This window comes from Procambarus clarkii, chromosome 70 (genome assembly GCF_040958095.1).
Source record: "Procambarus clarkii isolate CNS0578487 chromosome 70, FALCON_Pclarkii_2.0, whole genome shotgun sequence".
Classification (NCBI taxonomy): Eukaryota; Metazoa; Arthropoda; class Malacostraca; order Decapoda; family Cambaridae; genus Procambarus; species Procambarus clarkii.
Genome location: NC_091219.1, coordinates 17,944,501 through 17,957,229, shown reverse-complemented (window position 1 = coordinate 17,957,229; position 12,729 = coordinate 17,944,501). Strand labels below are relative to the sequence as shown.

At 39.9% G+C, this 12,729-nt stretch overlaps 2 long non-coding RNA genes across 3 annotated transcripts in view; one reads left to right on the top strand and one right to left on the bottom strand.

Annotated features, from left to right (window-relative positions):
- The first annotated feature begins 21 nt into the window (after positions 1-21).
- On the top strand, positions 22-2,866 carry LOC138356038 (uncharacterized). Its single transcript, XR_011224101.1, has 5 exons — positions 22-265; positions 1,274-1,492; positions 1,754-1,802; positions 2,104-2,164; positions 2,727-2,866. It is a non-coding gene; the product is annotated as an uncharacterized lncRNA (long non-coding RNA).
- LOC138356039 (uncharacterized) overlaps positions 2,696-12,729 on the bottom strand; it is a 166,407-nt gene continuing 156,373 nt past the window's right edge. For both annotated transcript variants that reach the window (XR_011224102.1, XR_011224103.1), the window contains one exon: positions 2,696-2,794. This is a non-coding gene — a long non-coding RNA (uncharacterized lncRNA). The remainder of the gene's footprint in view (positions 2,795-12,729) is intronic.

The window sequence follows — 12,729 nt, the reverse complement described above, 5'->3', positions numbered from 1 at the left end:
TAAGTGTAATTTGATGTCAACAGATGGCGTAAGCTGTATCTTATGGCCACTGTTGACCAAGGGCCACCACTTACGGGCTATTCATGCCCGTGCCACCTCTTGGGTGGCTTAATCTTCATCAATCAATCAATCAGTTGCTCTTCTATATATGTTTATGGACAACGTAGGTGATTTGAGGCAATTTGCGGCCAGAGTGAAATAGTATCCACGCGGTGAGTGATGGAGGAGGATATATACTGCTGTGTACTCGACCAGCGGGTGAGAGGTAAGTTATATCGAACAATTATGGGGAATAGATGGGTTATTTTAAGCGTAGAATGTCAGGTAACCGGTAACTACACAGATGGGGTAGTGTTTTTTTAAGTCTTTATTTACTAAAGTGGAACATTACATTATGCCTTTAGCTGAAGAAGTCTACTGGTGGGGGAAGTAGACGGGTTTTATGAAAGTATTTTACCTAAATATTTGTATTTGGTTAACTAGTTCAGCCGTTACCAGGGAGGGTGTTCCTTTAATCTAATCTAAAAATTCTAGCCGGACAAAGTGATTAAATAAAGAAATTGAATAGAACGAAGTGGTTTGCCAGTTTATCATGTTGAATTTACCGTAGTTTTACTGCACTTAATATACCGTTTTTACCCTATTTAATTATGTCGGGTAAAGGCCGGTCGTGGAAATTTCCTAATGTATCAAGTTTTAAATTAAAAGTTTGAACTAACTTTAACGCTTAAGTTAGTGACCAATTAGCTTAGTCTATTGTGAGGAAAGTTACTGGAATCTAACATTGCAAGTGCCATTTCTCTACTCTTTTTGAGAAACCTAACTAGATACATGAATCGCATAGTTTTATTACTAAATGTTCATGGATTAGGTTGAGGAAATGGTGATAAGGTTTGTGATTTTGTGTACCTTGACTTCAGCAGAGATTTTGATAGTGGCACAAAATTGATAGGGGCTCGGATCATTGGGAATGCTGACTGAAGTTGATTAGGTTATGGCTATACCAAAGGAAATTAGTATAAATGGGGTTAAGTTGGGAGAAGTGTTGTACGTAGTGCTTAAAAGCTCTCCTTGGACCTCGGTTATTCGCAAGATTATGGTTTAGACTGCAATAGTTGCAGAATTGGCAAATAAAAAATATCGATGGCCTATATAGTTTTGAAATGGTTAAGACTACCAGATGCAGTTTAATGCTGACAAATGTAAGGTTTGGGGGCTAGGTAAAGATGAGATAGATGGTGTAGATTGTTAAGAGTATTAAATGTTTTTGCAGGTGGCAAATTCTCCGAGCTGGCACTGCTCTCCGGCCTGGGATGTTGATTGGTTAGTCTTCAACTGCCTCCCAACATGGTAGTGAGGTCCTGAGCTGACGTGCAGTGAGGAACGTGGAAAGCTTCCTGAATTGGCACATGGTATGCCTCCCTTTCAAACCAGCAGCTGGCACAAATGTTCCAGCTAACATCAGAATAGTGGATGAAGCCCACACTAAAATGTAAGTGGTACAGTAAATGGACACCCCCCCCCCCTCCCTTTTGACACTGAACAGTTGGGAGGAAGGGGGGAGAAAGTGTGTTAATATTTGTTAAATAAGCTTTAATCTATAAATGTATGACACTGTTAAGGGTAATCATGAGTCAAAGTTAATGGCAGGAAAAGTTTTGTTCTAAGTGATGGTATTTTTCCCTTGAAAGTAAAAAAAAAAAAATATTCAATGTTTACTTTAGCTTGGTTTTAAATTTATATAGTTTTCCAGAATGTGGTTTGGAAAGTCCAGAAGTCCCTCTTCCAACTGACAGAATCAGGCGAGTTGTAGTAAAGTTTAATCTGAATAGATTTGCATGAAAGTAAACAAATAGTAATAACTTAAACAATATAGCATTGGCTAAAGATAAATGTAAATTGCCATTGAAGTGCAGTTGTGGATAGTTTCTCAAATGACATATATTTATATTGCTAAATTAGATCTTTACTAGAATATGTAGGAAAGTTAGATTCCTTAAAGAAATTTTTTCCATCTGAATTTGTAAAGTACTGAATGCTAATTTGAAAAGTAAAGCAAGATTGGCTTTAAATCTGAAATTAATTTGTTGAAATATTTTTCAGGTGAAAGTGATTATGATGCATGGACTGGCTTGGAGTGAGGCCCTTTACTCTGCAAAAGTGGGTGAGTTTGAATTTGATGTTTTAGCTATATCAATGACCTAATTTTACTTCTCTTATCTAGTCCATTTATAGGTGTGTAACCATGTCCTACTGTTACAACCCACAGGGGATGATGCAGTTTGTACTGATTCCTACCCCATTTCATAAAAGGGGACCAGGCAGTCCTGCAGACTTCCCTGGCTTGGCTTTTTCAGAGCTTTGCTCTACTACCCATCTAATAGATGGACTAGATTTGCATAGGTTTAGGGACCCTTAACAATGGTTACATTGTTAATTCTCACAGGGCTTGTTTGCTGAATGGGTGGATGCATCTAAAACTTTAGTGCCTGGCATGCATTGTACAGTGCTTTCAATAAAGCATATGTACAATGTGTTGATGGCACTAAAGTGGTGGATGTAATGCACCCATTCAGGGAACAAGCTCTGCAATAAAACCAGAGGAAGGGATAGGCCTTGCTGAGCCTATCTTAAAAGATAGGATGTTAGGATTTTTTGGGCTTGTTATTAGGCATTGGTGATAATAAAAGTAGTGTCCCTGTTTAATGTTTATTTTTCTTTTACAGGTGATTGTCTCTGGAGTTGTCTTGGCCTTTTGGATCTTCTGTTCATCTAGGAGCATCTGTCCCACAACCTGAAACAGTAATAGTATTTATAATACATCTAATATTTATATGTAAAACTTATTAAATAAAACTTAATGAAACTACTTTATATACCTTATCCTGATTATGCTGGAAATTGTTTACTACTACTGTATTGATGCAATGTTTAAACATCTGAAATTTTTTTTACTTTGAAAATAAATACTTGGTCAAATTTACACCTATTTGTAACTTGTTACATAGGTGCATGCAAAATGCATTGAAAAGTTGACTACCTACTCAATTTACATAAACTAACAAATATTGCAAATTAGTCTGAAATATTAAAGTGGAAGACACTTTAGTCAATATTTTAGTTTTCATATTTGAAAGTAAATTTAAAGCTATGCAACACCTAAGGTTTGTACAAATTATGATTTAGTTAATTTAATCATTGTTAAATTTACAAAACATTAGAAAAGTGACACTGAAGCATCTATACAACATGGTTTTCACAAAGTCTTTGGTAACTTAAATTTAATCAAAGCTCTTAAATGATTTGTCTGCCAAACTTCATATATTCTGAAATATTTTACCTAGATTAAAACCATTGTTTGAAAGGGCAAAACAGATTACAGTGTACTGTCAATTAGTTTGACCTAACATCTGCAAGGTCCTGAAGGAATGGAATTTTTTTTGTAAAACTTTGTTTGCTAAAAACAAACCCTGCCTAATGAACCTGCTCATTTTTTTTTAGAAATGGTAATTGCAACATTACCAAAGGCCATTGTTTTAATAGCCAAAGTACCAAATGAAAGACCAAGAAGCAACAAACAGGTACATGGTAGAAAGGACAAAAGAATGGTTACGAGGACCCTTTCATTTGTTAAAGAAATGACTGGGAAAAATGCTGTCATACCACAAGTGGTCTTAACCCTTGTCATATACATCACTGACATGAATCTAAATATTACCAACCACAAAAATTGCTGATAACATGTTATAAAAAAAAATAAAGAATATAATATTGAGGCCTTAATGCAGATCTCTAACTCAAGAAATTGCCAGTCTTGTTACTATTTGTAAATATAAAACAGAAAAAATTCCAAGACCTTGCATGTGAGCCAGAACAATCCATATCACAACTACCACATTAAAATGAAACAACAATGAAGGTAAGGTAATTACCAAAAGAAGGCACCAAACCGGGAAGGCCATGTAGCACCATCAAAGTGCTAAATAATCAGAGGGCACTAAATATCACCAAGAATGCCAATACGAGAACAAAAACGCATAAGGCGAACGATGTCAAAAGTATCCGATTCACCTAGAATTCTATCGAGGGACGGTCGGAAAGCAAGACACACGCTCGTCCTGGAAGTCAGGACATTCAACAAGGATATGCACAACTGTAAGAGGGACAATAAGGAGCAGGGCGGCGCTCCATTAAGTGACCGTGGGTTAAGCGGGTATGACCAACCCACAGCCGTGCCAAAGCAGTGTCCCACCGCCGGTTACGGTGGTAGGAGGAAGGCCACGGGGACACACTAAGTTTGAGAGTACGCAGCTTGTTACCAACCACAGAGGGCCAACGGGGAAGAATGAATAACAGGATAAAAGTCGGAATAAGGAATACCTTTACGGGAGATGGGACAAGAACGGATAGCTTCCTTAGCGGCAGCATCCGCACGCTCATTGAAACACCAATATGGCTGGGAACCCAGCAAAACTCTACTGATTTAAATTTACTAGAAATAAGAAACAGCCAATGTTGAATCTCGATGGACAGGATTAAAGGACCCTAGAGCCATGAGGGCACTACGAGAATCAACTACAACCACAAAGGAAGAATGAGTAAGCAAGAGACGAAGAGCATAGAGAATAGCATAAAGTTCTGCCGTAAAGACGCTAGCCTCCGAAGGGAGGCGACACATGTAAGTACGGTCAGGAAAAACAACAGAGTAGCCCACACCATCCGCAGACTTAGACCCATCAGGGAAGATGGAAATAGAGTGGGAGTGCGAAGAAAAGTGCTCAAGGAAGAGGCTTTTCAGAATTGTAGGAGGGGTAAAGGCTTTAGTAATACAAGTCAAGGACGTACAAAACTTGGGAAGGGGGACTCTCCACGGAAATAATGAAGGAACAATACGAGGAGAAACATTAGAAATATGAACAGAAAGAGAATCCTGTAAGCGAGATAACTGGACAGAAAGTGGGAGACAATGAAGAGGAACAGGAACCACAGGAGGAGGAAAAGTCAATGCACGACAGAGGCGAGAGGAAGGATGTTGGAAGGACCGCGCAAGATAGCGAAGACAGTAGCGATCACGGCAGTCCTGAAGAGAGAGAAAGCCAGTGTCAACATACAAACTAAGGGCGGGAGTCGAACGAAAGCCACCAGAGCCGAGACGCAACCCAGTATGGTGCAAAGCATCAAGATGGCGAAGAGTAGAACGAGAAGCAGAAGAGTATGCAGGGCAACCATAATTGAGTTTAGACAGGACGAGAGAGGAGTGCAAATAGAGGAGCGTGCGCCTATCCGCTCCCCAAGAAGTATGGGACAAAACCTTAAGGAGGTTAAGGGCCTTAGAGCATTCAACTCGGAGGCAAGAGATATGGGCTGACCAAGACAAACGAGTGTCAAAGACTAACCCCAAAAGCTTCGCGGAATCCCTGTACACAATGAGATGACCATAAAGCAACAACAATGAAGTAAAGGTCCTTTCAGTAAGAATCTATCATTCACTGAAAGTTGCTGCAGTTAAAAATAAAAGAAAATACAAGTCCCTAGAAATAAACAAGCAACCTTTTTGACTAAGGAAAAGAAGGTAGTTATTCTACTGTATAAATCTAAGTATTCACTTAGATAACTGTATCCAAGCATAGAGGTTCCCCCCCCCCCTTCCCTTTCAGAAAAACATCTACTTTCGAAAAAGTTTAACATTGGCCAACAAAAATGATTCCAGAACTAAATTGCCTAATACCAGGAACAACTGAGAGCCATGACAAACACTGCAACCCTCTCCTACCCCCAAGTCTTATGCTATTTATGATCCAAGGTAATTTGAGATACTATACTGTACTTCCTACAGACGAGTCTAGTGAGAGGGTGATCTCCTGGCAATTAAATTGAAGCACGATACAGGTGTCAACGAACATCAGTCAGCCCACTTGTCAACACAGTGGATACCTAATGACATCATAATCTGCAGTGTTGTATGCCTCCCTGTGGCCATTTAAATAAATAAAACACAGGGTTGTGGCAATGTTTACAGCATAAGGCAAGGTATAGAGGAATCCTGGAATGCCATGTAATGTGTAGTCCTTGAATGTGCTTTAGGCAACCAAATTGAATAACAACATTTCTGGTGTTCGGCTATATAATCCGACTTTCTCATTCGGTATAATGTTTTAAACCTAAATAGGAATTCACTTTAAAGGTCAATTTATTTGGAAAGTGCTAACCAGATTCCAAATTACTCAGCTCTGAAAGTACTACAAGGCAAGTTTAACCGAATGAGTGTTTGCCTATCCATACCCCCATGAGGTATGTGACAACACTGAATAAGGAAAGGGTCTTTGAGCATTCAACGTGCAGGTATTTGACATGACCAATATAGCCAAGGGTTAAAGATCATTCTAAGCAGTTCTGCACAATCCATATACTATCAATTAATATAATTGTACAATGGTGCTTGGTGGATGATATTTCCTATTAAAACTCATTGGACAACTGTTTGTATTAGACATTTTAAACCTACAAATGGTAGCCCTAGATATCGCACTACAGTATTAATTACAAGATGAACAATGTAAAATCAATACCACAACAGCAAAGGATGACGGCTTTTCATGATAGAATATATATCTCCCACCCCCCACCCCCCACCCCCGCACCCTCAATCCATGCCTTTGCAATATGTGTTGGAAATATGGACAAGTTTCCTTAGAATTTAGTAGTGAGATGCCCGTTTGCCCCTTGTGGGGTAACCCTGACCATGCTCAAACAGATTGCTCTTCTCCCCAAACTTGTTGCATCAACTGCGGTGAGGTTCACCCTACCTTCTCCCGCATTTACATGCATTATAAATTTGAACAAGCTATCCTCAACTTATAACACTGCAATCGTACAACTTTCCCCAAGGCAAGAAGGTGTCAGGTTCCCTTTTTTAAACTCTTATCTGACATGACATGTACTCGTGTGTTGCATCGCACTATACTCTAGCCCCTCCCTTCAGTTCCACAACAGTCTCCAAGCCTTAAACTTTGACAACTCCACCACCTCCCCCTCTTCCGCCTAGTTTTTTTCCCGGAGGGATGGGCCCCCTCCCGCCATCCACTGTTAAAGGGAGAAGGGTTCGTCGTAAGTCTGGGGGCAGCCAGTTTATACATACAGTACATGTTAGGCTTACATTGAAGCCACCCCCTCACCCCCCCCCCCCAGGGAAGTGGGGTGATCTCGAATTACTGACTTTCCCCAGGATGCAGCCCCTTCAACAAACTGACTAACTCCTGGGTACCTATTTACTGATAGGTGGATAAGGGGATGAGGTGATGGGAAACGTGCACACCCATTTCTATCCCGCCTGGGATTCAAACCCAGAATTCTCGATTGGGAGGCGAGAACGAACCCGATTGTACTACCTGGACCCTCTATGAGTGCTTAGGCACAAAGTTAGCAGGCACATAATGTGTTGAGGAACTGAACCCTCCAAATTCGTTAGCTTAATAACGAGTTACAGTAAAGCGTCTAGACTCGTATATTCCTGATTCCGTGTATGACCAACTATCCAGTGAGATCGGGATACAAGGTGAACCTATACATAGCTCTAATCTAATCACAACCAGCGGATGATTAGGGTTACTAATTGATTACAATATTGAAGTCTCTTGTAGTGTGGTAGGATGAGAGTACAGCAGAAGACTTGGAAAGAAGTGTTCCGACTGTGAACAAGAGCAACAGGTAACTGATACATCATGCAGACACAAAACGACAAAGGTTTCCCCTGATTATACAGTGCACCCTTTATATGAGAACATCTAGAATACATACCACTAAACACATTAGCTGCCTTAAGTGTCGTGGTAGTGGAGAAGGAAAATATTAAAAAGGTCATATTTCGAAGTTCATAACAATATTTATTTTACATAGGAATTATCTAGTATGATAGAGACAAGACAGCTGAAGTTGCATGCATGGTTGGAGAGCTGTATGTTAAGAGAGACTTGATCAAAGGTGTTGGGATCCTGTTAAAGGAAGGTTGTTGTTGTTATTGGTTGTTGTTGTTGTTGTTGATGAGGGGCGACGAGGATGAAGGGATGGAAGGCGCCCCGGCTGCCCGACACTGGGAAATACTGAAGAGCAGTGAGCTTCCTGCAGCCTCTTCAGGGGCCTAAAGGAAGGTGTACTAGTCTGGGGCTAAAATGTAACTGTACAGGTGTTTCCAACTGTCACCCATCACCACCAACTGTCCCCCATCACCACCAGTTTGTAACAGCCAGGCATGTTAGGCCTCTCCCCATCTCTCTTCCTCCTCTCCCTTTTCCTTCCTCGCTTCCTCCTCCCTTTCTCCCCCTCTTCTTCTCACCTCGTCATGGGTCATGCCATGGTACGTCTCAACTCTCAGCTAGAAGTCATATACTTTTAATTGTTTTCCTCTGGCCGATTCGAGGGCGTGAGGTTTACTGTCGTTTTGAATTACGAGAGACTAAGCCTGTCACGTCTCCCCTCGGTAGGCTTGTCAGGAGTATCCAGTTTTGTGGGAAAACTCCGCCTTTTGGAGTTTTAAAGTTCATTCACTGGACAATCATTAATTATCTCCTGTGTATTTTACATATTCTGTCCTTTAATTATTTGAGACATAGATCTATAATTGCTTTGGACATTACCTGTGATCTTATGAGCATTTTTATGAGTACATATAATCCCCCTTGTAATTCATAAAAAAAATGTAAAAAGAATTCCATTCATCCATTAAGTATTAAAAGGTTATATTCTCTTAAGCACTCTGTGTTAGCTGACTAGTCTCCTCTAGAGCCAATTAGCCTAATTATTAAAGTTCCAGGAGGAGTGGTGGCAGCATTTGTTTGTTTTACCACTATCTTACCATCGAGGTTCTGTAATTGACTGTAAAACTGTCATCTTTAACATCTTGGTCATTTCTCCCCCCCTCTCCCACTGACAATTATTTGAGCATTTTCTGCTGTGAGGGCGGACTCTTCCAGTTCTTTGGAGTTATATCAATGCAAGTCTTTACAGCCTGAGGGTTACACGTTTATAACACGCATATATTACAGTGAGTTGTTTCATGTTACAATCGTTACCATGGTGTTCACAATCGTTACATTGGGAAGGTAACCGTTACAAAGTGTCACCAACAACGGTCACCCATTACCATATCACACAGGGGTCAGCGTCCATCTCGGCAGACGCTTGAGGTAGCGCGGGTCGGTTATAGCGAGACAAAAACTGACGAAACCTCCCCTTTTCGTAATTAAGAGCACTCATCACAAGTTAGGCAATGTTGCCGTAGCTTCTATCTATTCTAGTCAGTAGCTATTCTGACATGGTTCTGCTAGTACAGTATTTGTCTTGTGTTCAACAGGTGCTAAGCACAGTGTGGGGTATGTGTACCAGCTTCCATCCACCGCCTCGGATTTCAACAGGTAGGCTTCTCTTGCAAATGGTATTTGCACCGTTTCCAATGGATTATTGTGTTGTTTTCATGTTAATATTGTGTTGCTAGCGTTTTAAGACACACGAATTTGTTTACTCCTTTATTGTATTTATTAGCTCAATGGAGATAAAATTATTATTCCTGATTCAGGTTTCACAAAGGGTTTATTTTGTATCTTATAACTTATATTGTTAGTCGATTCAACATATTCCTTTTTATTGTGAATGTGTTGTTCATCTTTGCATCCTTCCTCGTGTAATTATTAGGTTCTGATACGTGGCGAGACGTTTGCGCACGCCTCCTAACACCTGCTGCTTCTGTTCACTTAACAGGAAATAGGTACTTTGGAAAAAGCGCCAAGCCATTACGACTATATAGCACTTTGGAGAGGTCAGGATAAGGATTTGGGATGGGACGGGGGAAAGGAATAGTGCCCTGCCACTTGGACTGTCGGGGATTGAACGCGGACGTGCATGAAGTGAGACGGTCGCTCTACAGTCCAGCTCAAGTGTTTATCAAGTTGGGAGTTGATAACAGTTGGGGCTGTATCCTGGGAAAGATCAGCCGTTGGCCTAGGGGGAGACTTAGATAAACCAATCAGGTTTCCTGTTCCCCGACAAAGGGAAACTATAACATAGCTTATATATATATATATATATATATATATATATATATATATATATATATATATATATATATATATATATATATATATATATATCTCACCAGCTCTGAGAACAAAAAGCTAAATATATTGTGTCCATTTATAATTTATTATAAATGGACACAATATACGGATATAAATACCACACTCCAGCAGTAGACAACCACTCTATAAGACCAGATGTACTATATTCATTGTCATATTCATTACATTCCGTCACTTCTTATAAACTGCTTCCAGCCAGCCTTCTTCACACCCCACTTCCTCACGCTCGCCATGTCCACCCACCTTCCTGGCGTTCTTCTCCATCCGTTAAATAGCCTCTTATCACACTCTTTGGCTGTTTTTTGTTCAACATAACCAAAACTATGTAAAAATGTGCTCCCAATCACGCCACATATAAAAATATTCTTATTTCTTATTCCAACTGTTCTCTTAACACCACACATGCTTCTCAGATTGTTATTTCTAGTGCTCAATCTTACTGGTTTCTTCACGTTCATACCACATCGACCACACACAGAAGAGCCGGCACTACCAAGCCTTCACGCAGACCTCTGGCTGTATCTGTTCCTAACTACCTTGCTTTTCATAACCATGACTTCCAGTGCAGTAGCCACTTTCCTTCCCCTAACTGACCCTACTCTCAATATCGATTTCATAAATTTCATTTTTACATACATCACAAACTGATCGACCGCACATGTCTCGCATACAATTTCCTTCTCTTTCCACTACTATAACTTTATTTTTGTCTACATTAACGTTTATTTTAAAATTTCTGGGGTATTCATATTGTATAATGTAACATTATACGCTTTAGATAGTTAATTACTTAGTATCCCCGCTGTTTCTTTCAGTATCCTACTACTTTACCTACGTCTAGCTCCATCAAGTGTTTTTGTACCTCTTCCTCAGTCACTGATCTGTCACCAATAGTAATTTTCACCGTCTACTGTCGTCAAAGCCAGTTGTCTTTAGTTAGAATCTAAATATCTGCATCTCCTACGAGTTCTTTACAGATCTTGGCACTGTCTGTAAGGACACTAACTTCACGTTTTGGCTTGATCACCAGATCCTTCGCTGTTGTTTACCACTTTATGTGACTGCAGCAGCTCAAATTGTTCAACAGCTTTTTCCGAAATATTCTGTCTTGAGTCAAGAGTATTTCTTACTGGCCCTTACTGGTATAGGAATAGTAATACCTCACTATTCGCCTCCAGACACCGCGCTCTAAATGTTTTTCATTTAAATTAGTCTGGCTCTTCTCATAAACCTCTTTTCAAAGAGGTCTGTATTTTCCTGTATTTTATGCCTAACTTGGTAATATATTCTATGATCTCATTTTTTGTCTTCCTAGCTACGTCACTCTTCCCCTGGACTTCATGAAGCAAAGAACTTGTCCTTCTCAAGTCTTCCTTACAGTGCCTGATTTAGACTTGGCGAGGCCCTAAGCTATGTTAAGCTTGAAGGCCCCGCGTTAAAAAGTTACTCCATAAGGTCTCTCAAAGGTGTGAACCAAAACAGGACCTTGGGTCGCCACAAAAAAACAAAAATTATATGTGCCTTTTAGTTATTTAATAGCAAGGTATTTAAAGTGAAAACTACAAATGCTTTTCAAATAAATGCATATTTGTCGTTTGTCTGGCTTGTTCTCTCTCAAAGATTATAATATATTACACACTGAAAACAATAATTCAACGAAAATGTTTTAATGAATTTAAGATATGCAGAATATATGTACAAAACGTTGAATTTATATATACAAAAATCTTAAATTTAATGAGGCTAAATTTACGTTAGTTTGCAGATTGTGAGGCCATAAGCTGTAGGTAGCTTAGCTTATGCCTAAATCCGGCAGTGCTTGTCTACTGTAGTCTCTTTCCTCCTGGAATCATTAAACAACTCTTATTCCTTCATTTTAACAATGTAAAATCGACGACTAATATGATGTAGTCACCGACTTCCATTGCCTACTCATTATTACTTTTCAATATCCCCCCTCACTGCTTAAACACAAAGCCTAACAATGCTTTAGGAATTACGTATCTATCGCATCCACCAATTTTGCTCTCCCCGTCATGGTGATCCTTATAGAGTATTTATTCCTATGCATAAAACTGATAAGAGTTAGAAGCTTAGTCCTCATTCCACTTGTGACGGTGTTGTTTGTCTCCTTTAAGACCTGTAACAGGTTTCTGTTGTTAATGTCATGCTCTTCCCTGGATCTCCTGCCGTTTGCTAGCGATATGACCACTATCCTTACGTTCTCCATTATTAGGGGGGCAAATAATGTAGTCAAATGGGTCGGTGGTAACAGTGCTGTTTCCTCTACATCCCTGTTTTTGTTTTTAATTTTGTCCTGAGGGGCGAATTGATAGGGCAGCGTGACCGCCACTTCTGTGAGCTACTGTTTCTTTCTATCCTTTCAAAGACTATCTTCTTTTACAGTATTCCAAAAAGTTTCCTTTCTACTGTGGTAATGATTTGCAGCTGCAACTCTTGTACCTTCTTCCGGAGTTCTCCTGCCATATTTGTAATGTCATCTACATTCAAATACTACTCGTTTGTATTTGAGAGGCTTTTGCTGTCAGACCGGCTGGTGTTGCCAGGGGCAGCGCCAAATATTAACGATGCTGTACTA